Source organism: Nycticebus coucang, chromosome 4, assembly GCF_027406575.1.
Source record: "Nycticebus coucang isolate mNycCou1 chromosome 4, mNycCou1.pri, whole genome shotgun sequence".
Lineage (NCBI taxonomy): Eukaryota > Metazoa > Chordata > Mammalia > Primates > Lorisidae > Nycticebus > Nycticebus coucang.
In genome coordinates, this window is record NC_069783.1 from 44,630,268 (window position 1) to 44,653,604 (window position 23,337).

The window sequence follows — 23,337 nt, forward strand, 5'->3', positions numbered from 1 at the left end:
AACTGCTGATCTGGTCCCACAGAGCGGAGCATTAATGGATCACATGTATCCAGATGATGTTCTTCTCCATCCACCTGATGGGTAAGTCGACTCAGTAAATTGAGCCAAATAGTACTCTGTAGACCTGGTTGTATTACTCACTTCTTCCCTAGATTTCGCCCATGCAGAAGTTGGTGATCTGGATCTAGGGGGAAATGTTAAATAAGATGTCTGACTCAGCTTAGTGTGTAAGTCCCATGCTTCAGCTACGTTTGCCCGAGGCTTGTACTTGTGCAGCTATTAAGGGCAATTTTGGTTCCTACTTTGTTCCTGTTCTTTTCAGTGGGAACTTTCTAGAGCTAAGAGGAAGAGAGAAGAAACGATCAGTAGGACAGGAGTCTGACTTTCCAGAATCTCTTACCATACACAATCAAGTGCCAGCCACACCTCTTCCTTGTGATGGAAAAGGCTTTCCAGCCCCTCTGTGACAGGGCTCCTACCATGTCCTTCTGGTATTCTTGCCATTTCACTTCAGCCTGTGCTGTTCCTGACATTCTGGTCCTTCTTATGGGTCCCCAACATTTAGAGTGGTCCCTGGGCACTTGGCATATATGTGTGGAACCAGCAAGTTGGATAGGTATTACCACTCCTATTTCCTGGATATAATTCAGAGGGGGTAAGTAATTTCCCCAAAGTCACACAGCTAGTAAGAGTTGGATCTGGACTTGACATTAAGCTGACCTGATTCCTGGCCCCTGCTCCTGTCCATAGGCAAGGCAGAGAGCCGCTTTCCCTGGCATGGCCCCATCAGAATCTGGAGAGGGAAACTTCAGCTGACGGAGATTACATGCTCCAGCACTGACAGTACATCCACTTATCTGCCATCTGTCTTCCTTACTAGCAGAGGTAGTGTGGGCATAGTTCTTATTAAATTAAGCATGAGATGAAATCATTTATTTAAAGCCTTTTACCTGCCCATTTCCCCAGGGCAGTTCTTTATCAAGTGATTTCTCACATTTTCCGATGACTCAGTGCGATGGGTGCCATGCGCAGGGCAGGGGGGTGGAGGGCAGAGACAGAAAGGGCCAGTAAGGCTGCCCAGGAGGGGGTCAGTGTATATGGCCAGGGGATAGAGAGAGTATTTGAAGCCTACAGGGAAGGTCCTTTACCCGCCTCTCAAGATCCCCAGGAGCTACCCAAAATGCTCTTATGAGAAGTTAGGCCCCTCACTCTTAAGCACTGATCTCTCCAGGAGGAAAAGCAGATTCTCTCTGCCTCAGGCAGGTCCTGTGTTCCCACAGGCCTGGGAAATAAGATGGAAAGCCCTGGAAAGGAGACGGGAGGTTGGGAGTAAGAACAGAAGCCAGATTTCATCCAGGGTGGCGTGTCCAGGGGGGTGGGCCCCAGAGGGGAGAAGACCTCCCTCTGGGGGAGTCAGGGCTGGAGCGAGTGCAGGGCCCAAGGAACTGAATGAAACATGGCCAAGGCCTCGTCACCAGAGGTCTGCTTGCTGTCTTCGGATCTCATCTTGAAGTTCCCCATGTCAGAGGTGTCCTCTCCTACTGCTCCACAAGACACTGCCCCTCCTCTCTCTTCTTTTAAGATGCTGTGTTCTTCCATACGTGTAGCACCACCTGACTTTTTAAATTTTTTTTCTTAGTGAGAATATTACTGTATTTTTCTATGGGTCATTTTTCTATAGCTGCAACATTTACTCTTCAAAATTAAAAGAACAAACATTTCTGAAGTGGGGAATTGTATCACTTAGCCCTTTCTCCTCTCCCAATTCAAAGGGCTTCTCTTAATGGTCTCTTTCCCTGGATCTGCAGTTAAGCTCAACACATTCAAGCCCCAGCACATCCTCTTTGTGGTTTTAGCCTTCTTCTGGAAAACTGGCTTTGTCTGCCTTTCTCTGTTTCCCATCATATCACCTCTTCCCTGGGCACACAGGGAATCTTTTGCCCTTCTTATGCTGGGTCACTTTGTGAAGCTGATGCTTGCCACACTTGTTCCAGAAAGTTCTGTGGGTTCCAGGTGCATTGACACCTTTGATGGGAAATTTGGCATCTGCCCTCTGCTCGAGCCTCCCTTCTAATGTGTGTGCATTTTCTATCTTCCTCCCCTAGGATGCAGGTGCCGTGAGCACAGGGACTTAGTGCATCTTGCTTAATGCTGTATCTTTGATGCCTACAAAGAGCCTGGGGCCTAGCAGGTATTTAACATTTTTTGATTTAATGAATTAAAAATCAGAGTAAATTAGAGTCCTTCTGGAGAGTCTGCCCTAGAAAGGCTCAGAAAGTGAGCGTCAGTAGGAGCAGGGCAGCCAGAGGACAAGAGTGACCCCATCGTCATTGTAATGATGGAGTCAGACAGAAGGAACTCCAGTATCTTGAAGGATAAGGGGAGGACCAAATACCAGTGTAGCTCCAGCTGTGTTGTTCCTAAACAATAATATATTTTCCAGCTGGTGATTCAGCCTCCCTGAGATCTCACTGTGTAGGGCATTTGAGGTTGTTTCCTGTCCTTTGCTTCTCTGTACCCTTTCAGAAAACCCTCATTAGCTGAGTTAACCCTCATGTCTCCTTTATTTTCAACAGAAGGACCCAATTCATACAGAGAGGTAAAGTACCATCCTCATGCTCAGGTCTAAATATTTAGTATTAGTTTAATACTTTTTACCAGTTTTTTTTTCTTAGTTTCTTCTTAACTAACTTCTTCCAGGTTTCAGGGAATTGAAAACAATGGATGATAATGTTGTCACAAAAATTTTGGTGTTATAAATAACATCTTTCCAAATAGAATCTTTGTGGGCATCTCTGATCATTTCCTTTGACTCTCTTTCTAGCAGTAGAATTATTGGGTCTAAGGCTATGAATCCTGATTATGTCCAACTATAAAGTAGGATTTTCTTTCTTATAGTAAATTGCTCCTCAGGAAAAAGGAAATCCTTTATTGTCAAGTGCTTATAAATACTTTTATCAGTAGCAATTTTAAAATTATAGTTGGCCCTTGAATAATACAGGGGTTAGGGGTATCTCGTGTACTCAAAAATCATTGTGTAAGTCTTAACTCTCCCCCAATTTAACTCCTGATAGACAGCCATGACTGGCTGGAAGCCTTACTGATGACATAGTCAATTAACACATATTTCGTATGCTATATGTATTATATACTATATTCTTACAGTAAGCTAGAGAAAAGTAAATGTTATTGAGAAAATCATAAGGAAGAAAAAATGTATTTACTATTCACTAAGTGGAAGTGGATCATCATGAAGGCCTCATCCTTGTGGTCGTCTTCACATTGAGTAGGCAGAAGAGGAAGAGGAAGGTTGGTCTCGCTGTTTCAGGGTGGAAGAAAATCTGCACATAATGTATGTAAGTGGATCTGCACAGTTCAAACCCATGTTGTTCAAGGGTACTTTAACAGCAAAGAACTTTTGGAAGAAGATCCATAAATCCAGTGCTTCTCAACCCTAGAGAGAATCTTAGGGGTGGGCTAAGAAATACTGATAATTGGGTCCCTCATGAGAGCAATGATATCGGAACCTCTGGGGATGGTGCTAGGCATTGTTGTTTTTTTAAACACACGCGCACACACACACACACACACGCTTCCTAGCCGTTGCCAGCTAGGGCAGAGAGTCCCAGGCTCTGAAATGACCTCAATTCTTGCTAATTTTGTATATTTATAAAAGTGACTTCTCAGAGTCAATGTCCAAGGAGCTAAAGAAATTAAAGTCTCATTTTGTCATTATTCTTGGGGGTGTGATTTCCTTCTCTTCTTATCAACCCATTCTCAGGAAGCCGCCAAGCTCAGCCAACGGAGGTGCTAATGACTGATAACACTTCATGTGTGTGTTAGCTTCTTAGCAGGACGTCCCTAGCTAAGAAGGGGACGGCCCTCCCCCCTGGTATGTTCCTGAACATGAGGAGCGTCCTCATCCCCCCTCTACCCTGTCCTATGGGTGACCAGCTGCTTCCTGTAATGCCTGTCCAGATTCCTGAAAGAAGCTTCAGGGCTTCCAGCCATAAAAATAGAGTTCCTAGGCCATAACCAGCTCTGAGCCTGTAAGAGGGGCAGTGTCCCTTTAATTTGTTGCTGGAATTGGGCAGCATCTAAGATCAGGACCTTTGAAATATTTATCTGCTTGTTATTTATCTGGGCAGGGTGCAGGGGAGAGGAGAGGTCCTGGGAACTATACCCAGAGCCAGAGAGAGTACAAGGAAAACTTCACTCAATTTGTTTTAATAACTTTTACTGTACTCTTTTTTTATTATAAAAGTAACAAATGCTTACTAGAGAAAACTTGAAATATACAAGGAAGTGTAGAGAAGGAAACAAATCATCCGTAATCCCACAACCCAGAGATATGCAATGTTAAAGGTTTGGACTGTTTCCACCAAGAGCTCTTTTTTAAGCACACACATGCACGTATATAACTACATATAGTGTTAAATCCTCTGTTTTTTTTTCTTGAACGTTTTATCATGAGCACATTCCTATGTCATTAAGAGTTTTTTTTTTAAACATAATTTGGAATGGCTCCACAGTGTTCCTTCATCTGCTGTCTTAAAATTTATTTGACTAGTTTCCTATTTGTTGGGTATTTAGGTTATTTCCGAGTTTTCATTTTTATGAATTTTAAGAGTAATGGAAGTGGCATCCATCCACAAATCTGTTTCTATTTCTGATTAAATGCTGGTTTAATCTTTGGCTGAAAAGTCAACATGATATCGAGAAAAATCACACTTTTTATTTTAGCTTATTGATTGTTTTTTCAGTTGAGGCAAAATTTGTCCCGCGTAAAATTCACCTTTTAAATTATTTTAAAGTGTACGTTGTAAAGTTTTTAGCATATTCATAGTGTTGTACAACCATCATCACCATCTAATTCTAGAACATTTTCATCACTCTAAGAAAGAAACCTGTGCTTGTCAAGAGGTCATGCCCCACGGCCCTCCCCCCTGGCACCTGTAGCCACTAATCTGTTTCTGCCTCTATGGATTAAAGCACATTCTTCTTGTAGTCAGGAATGCCAGGATTCAAATCCTGATTCACCTAATAACCGTGCTGTAGGAAGTTAGGCTTCTTCAGCCTCATAGCCCTTGTGTGTAAAAACTGAGCTTTTGGCAACTTAAATGAGATACGATATGGGAAAATTCACTGTACATAGTCCAGGCTTGATAGTTTAAAAAATTAAAACATTATGGCTAAAATGAACTTTTGGAAACAATATAATATGATCTAGTCTACAAATGAGGAAACTGAGACCCCCCAAAGTAAGTGTGGTCCTGCCAGCCTAGCTATAATGGAGCTTATACCCACATGCATGCACAAAGTATGCTATTAAAATCAAGTGTGCTCACTCTGTATAGCTACAGTCCAACGTAGCTGCACTTGAGCTTATACCTATGCTAGTTTGTACATACATTGTGGACTGATTGCCTTTTGTAAAAACACATCTCACTCCCGATGTTTATGGACAGCCCAGACCCAGGGGCCCCAGCCTGTGGAGGCAGTAGGTGCGGCTGGGAACCCAGGCAGCTGGTTACTATTGTACCATCGTCTCTTTTTGTGTTCCCCAAACACCTGCAAAGGCGCTAACTGAACCAGAAGTGACAGTCTCAAAATACTACTCCACAGATTACTCACTATTCAAAAGGGAGAAGGGTTACTTTACAAAGAAGAAAGTCAATGGAAACTACCTTACTAGTGTGGTAAAGTCAAACTTGACATCACCAATAACACGACATACTGACATCATTTTCCTCCCAATGTGATCCACGGAGGAGGACACACCATTACCTGTATAGGATTCCTGTCAAAAGGTCTGACCTTCTATCACAAGGGTCTGTGATCAGATAAATCCAGATTCAGTCTTCAGAGAACTGTCAGTGTAAGGAGAGAAAGAGAAGGCGAGGGGACTGCTAAAGATTAAAGGACACTAGAGCGTCCTGACAGCTAAGGACAACGTGAGATTTTCAGATAGATAGCAGATTAGAAAAGGAAAAAGTATATGACAGTTAGAGAAGTTTGAATATGGACTGGGTTAATATTGCATAATGGTTAGTTTCTTAAACGTGACAATTGTATTGTGGCTATGTAGGAATGTGTCCTTGTTATTTGGAGACACATGCTGAAGTATTTAGGAGTGAAGGATCATGATGTTTATGACTTACTCTCAAGTCATTTAGCCAAAAAGCAGGTGTATGTACAGAAAGAGAAAAAAAGCAGTATTAAAACAAGTGTTCAAATGTACAAAATGCTAATAAGAGTGTAGGGGAAAGGGATATGGATATTCATCTGACTCATCTTTCAATTTTCCTGGACAAAGTTCAGGGAAAATCAAGTCTAGTTTATAGATATGTATTATTTCAGCTTTACAGTGTTTAAAATATAGGGAGATTTCTCTTTAAAAATCTTAATTTCTAGCTGGGTACAGTGGCTCACGCCTATAGTCCTAATATTTAGGGTGGCCAAGGTAGGAGTATTGCTTAAGGCCACAAGTTTTGAGACTAGCCTGGGCATCCTAGTGAGACCCCATCTCTACCAAAAAAGTAAGAAAAATTATCTGAGTATGGTGGTGCATGCCCATAGTGTTAGTTACTGGGGAAGTGAGGTAGAAGGATTGCTTGAGGCCTGGAGTTCAAGGCTGCAGTGAGTTATGATCATACCACTGCACACTAGCCTGGGCAAAAAAGACTCTCTCTAAATAATAAAAAGTTAAAAAAAAAATTAAAACATCTCATTTCCAACTACTTTTACAAAATTATTAGATCTGGCCACACCAAGCCCAGGGTGCTGCTGGTGGTTTCTTTCTGCTTTCAAATAAATGTCCCCCACCTCCCTCCAGGAATGCATGCCTAGGCTCTTACACTCACTACTATAGGAAAAGAATTGGCCAGGAAAGCCTTGATCAAGGAGAATTTTCACATCAAGTTCTATGTGGAGAGGGGTCTGAACCAAAAGCCTCAGAAATCAACAGAGCAGGTTGGGTGGCCAAAGAAAGCAGCGTCACCTAACAGGATGAACACATTTCTCCTTCCATACAGAGGCTTGTTGGGATGCGAACTGAGCCTCCTCCTTCACACAGAGGACTCTCACCAGATGAGGGGCTTCCTGAGGGCAGAGACTGTAGATTTCTGCTTTTATATTATTTCCAAAGAAAGGTATTAGTGAGGACACAGATAATGACAGCAGGCACTCAAGTTAACATTTTCGGAAAATAAAAACTACTCCTAAAAAAATATTTCACTCGGGCTATTAGTGGCCAACCTGTCACAGTGTTGCTGATCATCTTGGCCAACCAATCACAGATCAAATCAAGCTGGGGCAAGAACAACACCTAATGTCCAAAAGATTATGACGCTTAATCACCTAGGATGAATCTAATTAGGAGACACTTACATGTGGCTCACATGACGTCATCATTATAGGATAATGTCCTTGTCTTTGACAGAGGAGAAGAAAATTCCAATTCTGGTCTCAGCTGCACCACCAACTCCCTCGGCAAGGTTGGGTAAGACATTTAACCTATCTGAGTCCACAGGCTTCATCGGTCAATTAGAGATAATTGTCCTTGCCATGCCTGTTTAACAAGAATGTTGTGATGAGAAAATAAGATGATATGTAGGAAGGTTTTGAAAAATATTAGTAAGCACTAAAATGATATTAATTTACTATTTGGGGACTGTCCTGTTATTTTTTTTTCCCTAGAGACATCTTCTGTTCTTCAAGATCATCTAGTCTATTTGTTTTTTGTTTTTTCCCAATTATCTCTCTTTACTTCAAGCTTTCCTTTTCCCCATCCTGGAATTCTTAAAACAGTAGAGCAGACGTTCTCAAACTGCGGCCCGGGGGCCACATGAAGTGGTGTGAATTGTATTTGTTCCCGTTTTGTTTTTTACTTCAAAATAAGATATGTGCAGTGTGCATAGGAATTTGTTAACTATAGTCTGGCCCTCCAACGGTCTGAGGGACAGTGAATTGGCCCCCTGTTTAAAAAGTTTGAGGACGCCTGCTGTAGAGCATGGCTTTTCTTGAAGACTCCAGCCTCAAAAGACACATAGCTGAGGCCTACAGCACTTCCACAGAAGCAAGGATGGCCCGTCCCTGTCTCCTTCACCCTGGGCAGAAAATCAAAAAGCTCTGCCCTGGAACTGGCCTCAAGGAGGAGCTCAGTTTGTGTTTGCTGAACAGATGAGTGAGTGACTCAGGGGCTGTGGGTGTATCCCTGGTTGAGGAGGGGTCCACTGAAGAAGGGAGGAGGCATCACAGGTCCAGCAGCCAAGTTTTGCCCGGTAGGATGGTGCAGGGAGCAGAGAGCAAGGGCCTGGGTTTGGGCTGAGGGAGAGAGTGGGCTTCTGCTCTGCTCTGCTCTGCTGTGAGGAGGAACCCCAGGCTACCCCCAGTGATGTGGGAGCCAGTTGAGCAGTGTAAATAGATTAATAATAGCCTATATACTATAGGCAGGGTTGAGAAACTGCATACCTCACTTGCCCCTTCACAGAAGGGCCTCCAGAGCTACTGTACATGAATTTACTGTGGGAAATTAAGGAAAAACCCTCACTTCATTTTTTTAAATTTTGGCTTAATATGAGGGCACATATGATTAGGTTACATTGTTTACATTTGTAAGATAAAGTCCAAGTTGTAGCTGAGTCCTTCACCCAGATAGTGTGCCTGTTACATGGCAGCTTACCAAACGCCCTCTGCCCTCCCTCCTTACTTGAATTAATTGTGTTTTTCTCTTGTGTGGGCCTATAGTTGTTAATCTACTGGTGTCAAGTTAGTATTGAGTACATGGGATGCTTGCTTTTTCCATTCTTTTTTTTTTTTTTTTTTTTTTAGTAGAGACAGAGTCTCACTGTACCGCCCGAGGGTAGAGTGCCCTGGCGTCACACGGCTCACAGCAACCTCTAGCTCTTGGGCTTAGGCGATTCTCTCGCCTCAGTCTCCCGAGCAGCTGGGACTACAGGCGCCCGCCACAACGCCCGACTATTTTTTTGTTGCAGTTTGGCCGGGGCTGGGCTTGAACCCATCACCCTCGGTATATGGGGCCAGCGCCCTACTCACTGAGCCACAGGCGCCACCCTGCTTTTCCATTCTTGAGATACTTTACTAAGGAAAATGTTCTTCACTTCTATCCAGGCAAATACAAAAGATGTAAAGTCTCTACCTTTTTATGGCTGAATTGTATTCCATCCATGAATTGGATTAGTTAATTAATCCATTCATGGATTGATGGGCACTTGGGTTATTTCTACATCCTGGCTATTGTGAATTGAGTTGCTATAAATATTTGCATACAAATGTCCTTACAATAAAGCAATTTTTTCCTTCTGGATTGATAGCTAATAATGAGATTGCAGGATCAAATGGAAGGTCTACTTTTAGCTCTTTGAGGATTCTCTATACTTCTTTTCAAAGAGGCTGTATCAGTTTGCAGTCCCACCAACAGTGCCTCAGTGTTCCCTTCTCTCCACTCACACACCATCATCTGTGGCTTTGGGACTTTGTGATGTGGGCTATTCTCAGTGGAGTTAGGTGATATCTTGGGGTGGTTTTGATTTACATTTCTCTGATGTTAGGAACTATGAACATTTTTTGATGTGTTTGTTGGTCATTCATTGGTTGTCTCGTGAGAAGGTTCTATTCATGCTTTCCCAAAGATTAATGGGGTTGTTTGCACTTCTCTTGTTGAGAAACTCTCACTATAAAGCCACCCGATTTCATTCTGGGTTTGTTCTACATTTCTTTGGTATGGGAAAGATGCAGACAAGAAGGCGTCCATGTTCTGCTTAGGTATAAAAAACCCAACTAACTGGATTCGGCTTTGAAAACAATAGGAAAAATAAGGTGAAGTGGCCTCCCTGCTCTGTGAGTGGTGAGGTGTATGTGGGAGGTAGGATGCAGTCAGCTTCCAGCGTGTTCCAAAGTGAGACCCACAGGTCCTGCTGATGAATTGCATGTGGATATAAAAGAAAGAATGAAGTCAGTGGTGACTCCAAGGCTTGAGGGCTGGGCAACTAGGAGGGTGGAGTCACCAATAACTAAGGGGAAGACAAGAAGGGCTGGTAGGGCTTGTGGAAGAGAGGGGTCTGGCTTTAGATGTTTTAGATTGAGAAATCTATTAGGCATCCAAGTAGAGATGTCACGTAGACAGCTGGATCTGAGCATGGAACTGTGGGAACTAGTCCAGGCCACAGACATAAATTTGAGAGTCATTGAATTTATATTATTTGCCTGTGGGTAGAGACAGAAGGGCAAAAACCTATGTCTTACTCATCTTTGAGTTCCCACATGATCTAGGAGTAGCTTGCTTACCCATAGTAAACATTCAGTTATATTTCCTGAACAGATGAATGTGTCTGTCCATGAAAATAAAGTCAAGGTTAGTTGAGTGTGATAACAATGGCACCCCCCAACCCCCACACTTGCGCACATGCACACACACACACACACACACAAACATGTATCAATAATGGTGAAAGTACAAGCTCTAGAATGACTTGACCTAGACAAGAGTCCTTGTCCTGTGGCTGATCACTGGGTAAGCCCCAGCAAGTCACTTAACTTCTCCTACCCAGTTTCCTCATCAGTAAAATGACAATAATCTCGATAAATACCTCAAAGGGTATTTGAAGAATAAAGAGGTGGTGAGTGTGAAATGAACAAGCACATTATGGATGGTAATGACCAGTTTTGAGAATGAGGCAAGGACTGGTAAGGACATGCATTCTGCCCCTCCGGCCTATTGCTGTCTCCTTGTCCATCTGAAGGACTTTGAGTCTTATAGGGACCCCAATAGCTGGGATTCAAAATACAGTCTAGCTGGTGTCTGCCTGGCCAGATCTTCCCACTGCTAAAGGGCCAGTTTAACACTATCACCCCCACCCCACAACATCACACAGGTGCTTTCCTGGACCACCTCAGCTCTGGGTGGGCTGAGTTTTCCATCTTCTCACTCCCTATAGCTTTGGCCTCCAAAGAATCGATAGTTACATAACATTGGGGTAAAACTAGAGAAAGCCATGGCATTTACTCATAATTATTTTTGTTTTAAAATATAAAGAAAAGTTGTTCAACAGCATTAGAAATAAGTGATATCAAATTAAAACCACACTGAGATACCACTACTATTCTGTAGTAGAATAGCTGACAAATTATTTTATGAAAGACAAGCACAAGATCCCTAATAATACTACATGCTGGCAAGAATTGGGGTGATCGAAACTCTCATGTATTTCTTGTGGGAATACAAATGGTAAGCCGCTTTGGAAAGAGTCTAATAGTTTCATATAAAGGTAAATATACATTTGCCATGTGATCCAGATCCTAAGTATTTACCATAAAGAAATGAAAACTTAGTTTATGTCAAAACATATGGCTGGGTCCCTATAGCAGCTTTATTTATAACTGCCAAAAACTAAAAACAACCCAGATGTCCCTCAGTCAGTGAATGGACCAAAAATTATGGTACATCTACACAATGGATGGGCTAGTACTCAGCGATGAAAAGGAATAAAGTATTTATTCAAGAACTAAATGGGCAAATCTTAAATATATTTTATTAATGAAATAAGCTGGAGCCAAGAGGCTCTGTATTGTATAAATCCATATGTGTGGCATTCTATAAAAGACAAAACTATAGGAACAGAGAACAGATCAGTGATTGTCAGAGGTTGGGAGATGTTGATGACAAAGAGGCAGCATGAAAGAACTGGGGGGTGATGAAACTATTCTGGGGTTTATACACTTCTCTATGCACTGTTGAAATACATTACAAAGAATGAATTTGCAGTGTATAAATATTTAAAAATCAATTAGGATATGGGATGAATTATAAATAGGACACAAACTATAACAAACGAACTTAACTATATTATAAGTGAATAACATCACCACATTCAAGGAATGGTGAGAAAGGAACTAATCTAAGTAAGGAAGCAGTATTTTGACTGGATATTGTAAGGTTAAAGAAAATCAAACTATGTACAAATAACGTAGTTAGTAAATTTGTTTCTCACGGGAATGTGCACTAGCAATTCTGAAAACAACCAATAAGTAAATGTATTAGAGATAAGGAGAGCCCAGTTTCTTTCTATTAGAAAAATAAGTTACAGATAAAAACGGGGGTGGAGTGGGGGGGTGGCGCCTGTGGCTCAAAGGAGTAGGGTGCTGGCCCCATATGCTGGAAGTGGCTGGTTCAAACCCAGCCCCGGCCAAAAACTGCAAAAAGAACGGGGAAGGCTAGAATGAACTCCATCTTGTTGGTTTGAATTCAGAGGTATCAGGATGAACTCACGTTAGAATATATACAACATGAAATCTACCACTGTAACCTTTTCAATTGTACAATTCAATGACATTATATTCACAATGACAGCATGTCCGTGATGTTGTGCGACCATCACCACCATCCATTTCTAGAACTTTTTCATCATTCCAAACACAAACTCCATAACCATGAAACAGTAACTCATCATCCCCCAACCCTTCCCAGCCCTGGTGATCTCTATCCTACCCCCTGTCTCTGCGACTATGCCTAGTCAGATAAGTGGAATTATACAATATTGGTCATTCTGTGTCTTGCTTATTTCACTTGGACAACTTACTCTCTAGGTTCATCCATTTGTAGCATGTGTCCAAATGTCCTACCTTTGTAAGGCTGAATAATATTCCACTGTACTAGGTACAGTGGAAATTCATATGTTTATGAATATCCTGGCATTTTAGTATATATACAGAGAGATAGCTATAGAAATATAGGGAGGCGTGCATCCAGGTGTCAGCACACACTTAAGTTTCCTGTCTCTGTCTGCTGAGACAGCCTGGAGGCCATGAGCACACCAGCACCCAGATCTTGGTTTACAATACCATTCTCCAAAAAGGGAATCTATGCTCTTTGGGGAAGTGAATGATTCCGAGGCTGGGGTGGGGTAAATGCAAGATGATCCTGAAGCATCTTGTGGTGCCAGAAAGATGGGAGCCAACATGAAGGAGCTCCCAACAGCCAAAACTGGAACAATCTGAGGAATAAAATAAATAGTAACAATATTTAGATTATAACCATATAAATATCTATGATTTTATACTAATGTAGATAAATAATTGATATACTGATACAGATAAATAATTGAAATAATAAGTAAATGGAGGTGAAAGAACATCTCTTCCTTTCAGAGGAATGCTCGCTATTAATGCAAGTGGATGAAAGAAACAGAAAAATCACTGTTAGAATGCTACAGGATACCCATGAAGGCAAGATCCGCAACAAATGTTAAAATTAGTGGGCAAAGTTTTGAGGAGAAAGAAGATATTTGCAAAGTCTCAGAGCATCTTCCCTAGCATATTTATTAATTACAAATTAAAATTATAGCTTGACAGTGGGGAAACCCAGCAGGTATCCTCTTAACCCACTGATCAAAATTAACATCACCAGTAACAAAATATATGGCCCCTCGCTGAGAAGAGCTCTTTGGCTCTGTAAGCATTCTTGCCAACACTGTATAAACCCCAATCTACACTTCAGAAAATCTTACACAAACTCAGACTGAGGGATGTTTCTGACAAATGTTCCAGTCATAAAAAAAAAAAAAAAAAACAAGGAAAAACAGAAACTATCCCAGATTGAGCCAAGAGACGCATGATAGGACAACTAAATGCAACGTGGGATCCTGGCTTAGATCCCAGAACAGAAAAAAGATATTAGTGGGAAAACAAGTAGAAATCCAAATAAAGCCTGTGGTGTGGCTAATCTATTGTACCAACGTTATTATCTTAGTTTTGCTAAATGTCTTATGGTTATGTAAGATACTAACATGAGGATAAACTAAGAGAAGGGTGTATGAAAACTTGCCCTGTTTTTGTAACTTTTCTATGACTTGAAAATTATTTCAAAATTAAAGGTTTTAAAAAGAAGGAATAAAAACTTCACTGTTCTCTGTATGTTTTCCAATATACATAATATAGTAGTAAGGTGGTATAATTTTTTTTTTAAATTTTTAGAGACAGGATCTTGCTCTGTCACCCAGGCTGGAGTACAGTAATGCAATCACAACTCACTGTAGCCTGGAACTCCTGGGCACACGCAGTCCTTTTGCCTCAGCCACCTCACCTCCTGAGTAGCAGGCATTACGGGTACACACCACATGCCTGGCTATTTTATTATTATGTTTTTACTTTTTGTGGAGACAGAGGCTTGCTATGTTGCCCAGGCTGGTCTCAAATTTCTGGCCTTGGCCTCCCAAAGGGCTGAGATTATACAGGCATGAGTCATTATACCCAGCCCCTAATTTATAAATTGATAATTACAAATATATTGATGGTATATGTGCAGAGATATTTAACTGGTGGGAGGTCATGATTAAAAATATTTGGAGACCACTGTCCTTCAGCATGAGCAAAGAGTTTCACAGATACCTAAAAGTAGTCAAGCTCATAGAAACACGAAGTAGAATAGTGGTTCCAAGGGTAATGGGGAGTTACTGTTTGATGGGTATAGAGCTTCACTTTTACAAGATGAAAAGAGTTCTGTGAATAGATGATGGTGATGGTTGCATAACATTATAAATGTCCTTAATTTATTGTACCCTCAATGAATCCCCAACAACAACAACAAAATAAATAAATAAATGTCCTTAATGCCACTCAGTTAGTTGTACACTTAAAATGGTTAAGATGGGAAATTTTATGTTATGTGTATTTTATCACAACTTTAAAAAGCAAAAACAAGGACTGCAGAGTTTTTCATTCAGTCCTGCACTATCTTGCTTCCGCATATTTCTTCAGGTTAGATTTTTCTTCCTAACAAGGCTTCATGTGATATGGGTCTGGAACGCACCTGGGTCTGTGAGGCAGAGCCACAGGGCTGAGTATCCCTATCTATACTTAGTTCATAGATAGGGATCGCCAGGAGATGGAAAAGGGCAGCATGCAGAAAGGAAAGCTTTCCATAATTGTTCCTTTGGGGGGAAACTATTAACAAGTTTCACTGAAGATTATCTGAATCTCCCTAAGACAAGACAAGCCCTCTCTCTCCCTCAGATATTTAAGGTCTGGTTTCCCCATGCCCAGTAGTAACCTGGGAGATGCACGCTTCCCTGCCGTGACTCAGCCTAGATTACAGGTGTTCCTGGGTTCTGTGGGATCCTCCTACAGGGTTTATGCTTAGCCTGTTTGCCTTAATACATGAACCCATCCATATAGGCAAGGTTAGGTCATGTAATAAACAATCCCCAGTCCCGGTGGTTTCAAACATCAGAGGTTTATTTCTCGCTCATTCTACATGTCCACCACAGGCTGGCTGGGAGTTCTTCTCTGTACCATCAGCCCTCTGCATCCAGGATAGTGCTGTGGTGACCACAGGTGCTGGCTGTTGCAGCCTTTGCCTGGAAATGACCCAGGTGTTTCTGCACATATTCTGCCAATGATGGCTAAAGGCGTGTCATATGGCCAACCATGACTAGAAACAAGTAAAAGAATTATAATCCTCCCACTGGGAGAGCATTCTTCATTCTTGGTAAGCAGTCCAGTCCCAGTGACCTCAATACTTCCCTCCCTGCTTGGGGAATAAATTTTGAAGCTAGAGAGAATGGCATCCCCACTCCCAGCCCCGACAGACATACTCTGCCCCACTGGAAGAACCCTCAAGGCCTCTGCCTCCCAGAGGTGAGACCACAAAACCCAATTGGGAAAATTTGTTTTGGGTTTAGAGATTGCAGTGTTGTTCCCCTCACCCTCCCTCGGAGGGAGTCTTTTCTTTTTTATTTTATTTTATTTCATTTTATGTTATTAAATCATAGCTGTGTACATTAATGTGATCATGGGGCACCATACACTAGTTTCATAGACCATTTGACACATTTGAGTCTTTTCATGTCCTCTTCCAGTTGCACCCTCTAGACCGAGTCTGCCTAGATGTCTGCGAGGGTCCCATCCTGTTCCTTCTGGGAGGGGACTCATGGTCATTGGTGAGAAGCACACGAGGGCTGCCCACAGAGACCCCCCTATGACTCACTGGCTTCCCAGAAGCTAATCAGCAAGTGGTGATTAGTGATTCTCCAGCCCATTTCCCCTCTTGCCCTACTGGGAATCAGTAGTTGCAATCCTGGAAGATTAAGAGAATCACTATCCATCATTTGCATTTTTAAAGGCAACAGCACTAGTGATTTTTTTTTCTTTTTAATAAGATCTTTATTTAAAACTGGACGCTTAGCAACAGATAAAAATGCAAGAAGGTGCAGTGAGTGTATCTGTGTGTGTGCGTAATTTCTATGATTTAGCTGGGTTTTACCTTATACTAATTTAACAAATTATTTGCTTTCAATACAAATTCACAGCATTCTTAAAATAGCCAGTTCTCATTGTGCATTTAAAATATCAAATTGTTTCATAAAAACTCTGACCTAACACTCAGCTTTTCGGGAGCATTGTTCCTTGATGAAGCAAAGCTTTACTTTGTTGATGTTTCTCAGCAAATTCCTAAAACTACAGACAATATGGAAATGGAGGGTCTTGGATACAACAATCAGAGTATTTGTGACTCACTCAAAACTCGCTTCCCTTTTGGCTGGGGGAATTCTAGCAGGGAGGAAACAGATTTATTCATTTGTTCAATAAACATTTGTTTGGCTGAGTAGCTTCTAAGTACCAAGCATCCTAGAAGTTTCCAAGGGATAATTAGCACCCATTACTCCCTAATAGGAATTTACAATGTGACTGAATGATTGTGTTTTATTTGCATGACACCCTCCCTGAAGAAGCAGCTTTCTGCCTGAAGACCCAGAGAGGAAACTGAGACCCAGGGAGGATAAGGAAAGATAAGGAAACTGAGACCCAGGGAGGATAAGGAAAGAATAAGGAAACTGGACCCGGGCCCAGCTCACAAAGCCCCCTGGCCGAAACCTCCTTGCCTCTAGCTCCTCACTTACCCCACTGTACAAACCACTCAGCGGATGGAAGCTGCTGGGCTGCTCTGGCCTTACAAACGATCCCTACCCTCTACTTCCCGCACACTTCCCCTTGAAGTTGTCCTCAGCTGACCTGACTCTCTCTACCAACCCTGTGGCCTCCCAGGACTCAGCCCTGCCAAAGAACAGGCTGTGGCCCCAAATGAGACAAATCAGTTCTGCACATGGAGCGTCCAAGCTCAAGTTTCTCCATGTGCTTAAGTTAATCCCTTGTTATTGTTCAACATTAACATCTTATTAAATCAGGGTGGACCTTACCTGGCATGTGAGCACTGGCATAATTGTGCTCTGGGTACAGATGCCAGCACCTTTGTTCTCCTGGGTATAGTGGCAGCAGCAGAAGCCTTGAGAGGTTTGTCAGGCCCTGGGGTATCTCTCAGGAGGTGCTGCGACTGAGAAAGGCTATTGGAAAAGATTGGTCCCTTCTCTAGGGTTAAAAGTATATGTCGCCCCAAAGAGAAGACAGTTCTGATACGGCACAGGCAAATAGGTTGGGAAAAGGTCTCCAAACTTGATCTGCCATCTAATTTCGAGGCCTCTTCTGCAGAACGGTTTTACAACAGGGTTGGGAGGACAACCTGGGCTCTTTTGGAGGCTGATCTGAGACCCCCAAAGCTTTTGCAAGAACACTTGGAGAGCAGATCATCTTAGAAAGGATGAAAGCGCATGTGCACACACACACAAGCAGGGTGCTAATGTCACCTCAAACCCTGCAGGAAGCAGCCACAGACTGGCTGATGATTTGGGACTTGTGTGGAACTATTGTTTCTCACCTTGAGGGATTTATTACTTACTCTAAACATAAACACCCCTGCGGTGACCATCTGCGATTTTAAGAGGTGATCTAACTAGCTTAGTCCCCTGACTCTGGACAGAATGTCGTTGAAGCTATATGGTTTTCAGTGTGCCCGTGCTTGTCTCTCAACAGGCCAATGCTCACCTTCTTCACAAAGTCCCCTTGCAGGGCCATCGCTGCCACCCCTCTCTGTGCTTCTCCCACACCTCAGCTCCAGGCAGCACCACGTGCCTTGACAGTAGCTGAGGATGTAGAAGGCAGGGATCTTGCGTTTCTTGTTGTCTTCCTGGCACAAATGGGGTGTTCAAAATGTTGCCAAATTGAATCGAATTCCTCCCTGCTTGACAGCCTCCCTCAGTGGCTGCTTTCCAACTCCCCCCAGCCAATTCTTAACCAAAAGTCCTTACCCCATATCTCAGCCTTCTTTTCCTTAAAAATAAATTACTAGACATGGGGGTGGCTCTTTCCCACTCTTTGGTTTCCACAAGGAAGGAATTCCAGGCTGCTTACCCAACCTATGACTCCGCCACGACAGGCAGGTGACTGCCCCAATTAACTGGGTCTGGGAGCCGAGTGCCTCACAGATGGCAGCCTGCACTCGGCTCCACTCTGGCCAGGGCAGCAGTGAAGGACCTACCCTGATGGGGGGCTGGTAGTTGTGTGGGGCACTGCTGAGGTTGCCCTTCTCAAGAACCCCATTAGGAAGTCCTTGGTCCTCAGCAGTCCTGTCCAAACGGCAGAGCTGACACATTGTTACCTCTGTCTACTGATTCTGTATTTCAGAACTTGGGTGCCCCAACAAGCCCAGAAAGAGACCAGAGAGGCATTTTTAAGAGCTGTCATGTGACCCACAGGCACAAGGAAAGCTGGGTACCCAGGGCACCCAGAGCTGCTGCTGGGTCTCTAAATCTGCTCCTTGTTGCTCTCTCTCCCGAGGGCCTCTTGACATATACTGATGCCTGGCTGGTGCTAGGAGCTGCCAAGTGTTGAATTAGACACTGTGCTCAGCCCAGTGTAATTACCCAGGTCAAAATGAGTCAGCAAGTGGCCCAGATTAAAAACTGTGGCTCCACACTCAGGCCCCCTCCCTGTGCCCACAGTTTCCTGAAGAAAATCTCTGGGCACAGGGGAGATGTTAAGGGGCCACCAGGGAGCTGGGCTAGATTCTGGGTGAGGCAGGAAGGATGATGAGGTGTCTTAGGAAGAAAGTCTGGGCATTCCCACCCCCATTCTTTTGTAGAACCCCCACCCAGCCAGCTCCCTAGAGATCAGGAATACTGGCCAACACTTCCCGTTCAGGGCAAACATTTGTTAGAGCTGAGTTCTGTGTAAAACCCCTGAAATGGGTGCCTGTAAAGGGCCATCTGAGCCTAAATAAAACATATATCTTAAGGATTTTAGGTCAAGCTAAACTGCCACTGTATGTATTTTCTGAGCCAATTGTGAAGGATTATTAGTTTTCCATTTTCTTGAGGATGTAATTCTCAAGAAGGGAGCAGTGATTTAAAAGATATTCCTATAAAGTCCTAAAATTTCTGAGCCCAATGTGAGCCCCGCATTAAACAGTTTTAGGAGGCTAGTCTGTCTTCAGTCAACTCAATGATCCAGCTGACCAGGAAGAAAATAGCTCTGGGTGATTACACAGCTTGGTTAACCTCAAGCCCTCACTTCCATGGCCAGTGGATTGATCATTTACCCATCTGTAAACAACAGCTCTGTCAAGCAAACCTTACCAATCCTGCTCTGATGTGTCAGAGGTGTTTCAGGGTCTCTGAGGATTTCAGAGTGCTCTTGGCATTATCATTCCCATTGTACAGACCTGTCCACTAAGAAACTAGGAGGCTTATGGTTGGCAACAGGGCATTTATCTAGAGAAAGAACCACTTTGTCTACAAATATGGGAAGGATGAGACAAATTTGGTACATCCCAGAGAACAGAACTGTGTGCCTGGATGGAGGGTGAGGGGGAGTTCAAAGGAAGACTGCACATGAGTCAGGATGTATGGAGTGGTGTTTATGTCACCTGTAAGGGCTGGTTCCCAAGACACTTCTCACCTGTTACGGACTGACTTTGTTTCCCCAAAATTTGTTGAATCCATAAACCCTGATGCGATGGTATTAGGAGGCAGGGCCTTTGGGAGGTAATTAGGGTTAGATGATGTCATGACTGGCCTAGTGCCCTTTTAAGAAGAGGAAGAGACTCCAGAGCTTCTCAGTCTCCAGTCCTGTGGGAAATAAATATCTTACTGTCTATGGTTACAGCAGTGTGACTAACACACCACCTTGAGAGTCACTGATTTTGTGGAGGTTGAAGAGATAGGACTGAGTCTACACCAGCCTTATGAGATCTTAGGAGATGCCCTGAGCATTATAAAAAAGAAAGAAAAGTTTACTCCTTTGTCTCCTCACAAAATCTGGGGAAAACTCATGTTTTGTACCTACATTGGATTGTGGATAGATAGGGATCTGCTAAATTTTCGTGTGTTTCCTGGGATCTCCATGGAGGGTGCCTTTTAGGACTGGCCTGGGGGTAAGGGTAGGTAAGTTTCACTGGCTCTCATCAATCCATGAACATCTTATAAATGCCCCATCACTTGAAAATTGCCGTGAGAGACTGAATCGCCAGGAAGGGACATTGGCTGTCCCTTACTGCCAGAGACCAGTCCCGGGTTTTCTGCTCATCCAACTCTTCTACCCTCTAATTCATGTCCCAAGAAATAAGGTCTAAGACAGGGAGGGAAAATAAAACATGCAGGAAGCTAAGGAAGTAAACCTGGCCCTTTCTGTGGGGAGAGCAGGTGGTTCTCCACACAGTGAGACTTGGGAGTCACTTAGAAAGTGCCTTTGTGGGCCACTGCATCCTGACCCCCTACCCCAGCAAATCTCCTCTGCTGTACCAGACCATCATGGTCCCTTGGTCTCCCAACTGGTTACATGGCCACACAAAGGCTGGAACCCTGGACATTCATTAACTTGGTAAACCTCCAAGTAGTCATCATGGAAAAGAAAATAAGAACTTTGTTGCTCTTGCTTATGTTTGTTTTATTTTTAATATTTGAGGTGTTTTAAAGATACAGAAAAGTTTGGGCGGTGCCTGTGGCTCAAAGAGTAGGGCACTGGCCCCATATGCCAGAGGTGGTGGGTTCAAACCCATCCCTGGCCAAAAAAAAAAAAAGATACAGAAAAGTGAAAAGAAGAATATAAGTAGCGCCTATATTTTCACTACCTAAAATTTAAGCTTTCTTTTTCAATGTTTCCAATGATTTTATTTTGTAAGAAATAAACATTGCAGATAGAACTAAGTCCCCTTGTGTACATAGTCATGCTCCAATCCTATTCTTAGGGATCCGTTTGTGTAGCTTTCTTTTTATATAAGTAAAAATAGTGTAATTCCAAAATGATGAATGGGGACAGGGACACCAGGATATTTTCTGCACGTGGGAACCTGTTCAGAGAGATTTAGGGGTAGGAGAGAGACCGGACGGGAGAAATGCCCCGCCCACTCGGGCTCCCGCCTTAGGACCTGCTTTCTCTTCTTCTCCAGGCGGGACTAGGAGAGGCGGGCAAGGGCCGCTTCCTAGAAAACTCCGCCCAGGCTTCCGGCAGCTGGCCTTTCCTGCAGACGACCCATTGTCGCGCCCTGGGAGGACCACACTGGCAGGGCCGTGGAGGGGAGTTGTTTCCGGGACTCTCGGCCCAGCCTGGGCAGCCTGGCAGGGCGGCAGCGCCGAGGAAGCGCTTTATTCTCCAAGCGGCACGTTCGCCCCAGGCTGTGCCAAGTGCCCTGCTGGGCAGCGGCCGGTGAGGGGAAAGCGCTCCACGTTGGGGAGCCCAGACCAGCCCTTGGGGTCTGCAGGGGAACCTGGGGGCACTCACTTGGTGGCGCCCTAACAATAGCAGCTCGACTTACACACACACACTCACATAGCTCTGTGTTGGACACTGGGATTACTATTCTGCCTTCATTTGTTCACTCAGTCATTTCTTTCATAAATAGGCAGAGAGCTTCTGAGTGTTCTAGGTGCTGGGGATACAGCTGGTGAACAAAGTAAGTAAAGATCCTTGCTCACCTAGAGCTCACATTCTAGTAGAGAGAGACGAGGAATAATAGTGTGAGTTTATTCTGCAGTGGGTGGTACTTGCCACAGAAATAAAATAAGAAAGAAAGAGGAGGGCAAGGGAAATGAATGACAGAGCTGGGTGGAGTATCTGGGGAAGAGCATTCTAGGAGAGGAAACACATGGTGCAAAGCCCTCAGGTGGGAGCCTGCCTGGTGGACTGTGAGTTACACAGAAATGTTTTTCTCCCTCAGCCATCCGTGCCTCCCCTGGACTCCTGAGCTCAGCTAGAGGAGGGGCCAGCAGGGAGTGGCTGTGTCTGAGCTCCAGGGTCCCCAGGATCTGTAGGGTAAGACATACACCTTGGGATGCCACAGGGGTCCTCAGCACCTGGACCTTGTTTATCTCTCCAGTCCCATTTTCCCACCTTTCTACCTGCACTGTTCTCTGCAGCTTGGCCTGTGACTTGTGGTCCTCAGCATGCACCACAGTGTGTCAGGCCTTGGCACAGGACATCTTCTGGAATACAATATACCTTACGAGCCCCTACTGTTCCCTTCAAGATCTGTTCACCATGCCATCTCTGTGAAGCCTTTCTTCACTTCTCCCTGAACACTCTAGCTCCATCCTCTGCTTCTATGACACCTGGCAGAGAGCTCCACTGACCATTTTGTGACCACAAGTGCCTGGCCACGTTAAAGTGTTGACTGGTCTCGCCCCACTGGACTGTGGCTTTGTCTCCCTCTGTGTCCACAGGTACTCAATAAGGCCTGCCAGATGGCAACAGTGACCAGTGCTTGGCTGCTTTGGGCCCCTGAGATGGTCCTGGAGGCCTGCACCAGGCAGCCCCAGGCCCGTCTTTAGCTATTTAACAGACTGTATTCACAGCTGTGGACTCCTGGGACACGGATTTCCTGTGGGTGAGGGACTGGCTGGTGGGGAAGGCCTTCATTTTAACCACAGAAAATGGCTGGTTGAGGTGCATTGTTGTCCAAGAGAATAGGAGAAGCCGCCTCTCTCCCTGACTCCACCCCTGCCCTGGGTGCCAGGCCCCGGTTGGTGCACAACTCCTGGAAACTCTCGTTAGAAACATGCTTCCTCTCCCTCCCCCAGAGATTCTGAGCACTACTGAAGCAGTGGCGCCTCAGCAGCTGAGACCAAGGTACGCAGAGTGTTCTGGGCTGCCAGTTTGGCCCTCACTCAGCCCCCAAGGGCTGCCCAGTCCTCCCTTGACAGTCCTTCACCACTGTCTTTTTCTTTCCATTCCTACCTCCACAGGCCAAATCCATGCCCTGTCAATCTCACTTGGATTGCAGGGAACATCTCTGACTCCCCACATGGTCTCTAACTACCCTCACCTGTCAATGTTAGCGTCACCTATAGAAACCTCTTTTCCAAATCACTTCTTCGCTTGGAAAGCTGGGGCCTCTCATTGTCCAGAGTACAAAGCCCAGACACCCAAACCTGGCATTCTGGGGCCTTTGAAAACTGAACCTAACTCCCTTGAGTGCACTTTTTCCTACTTCTG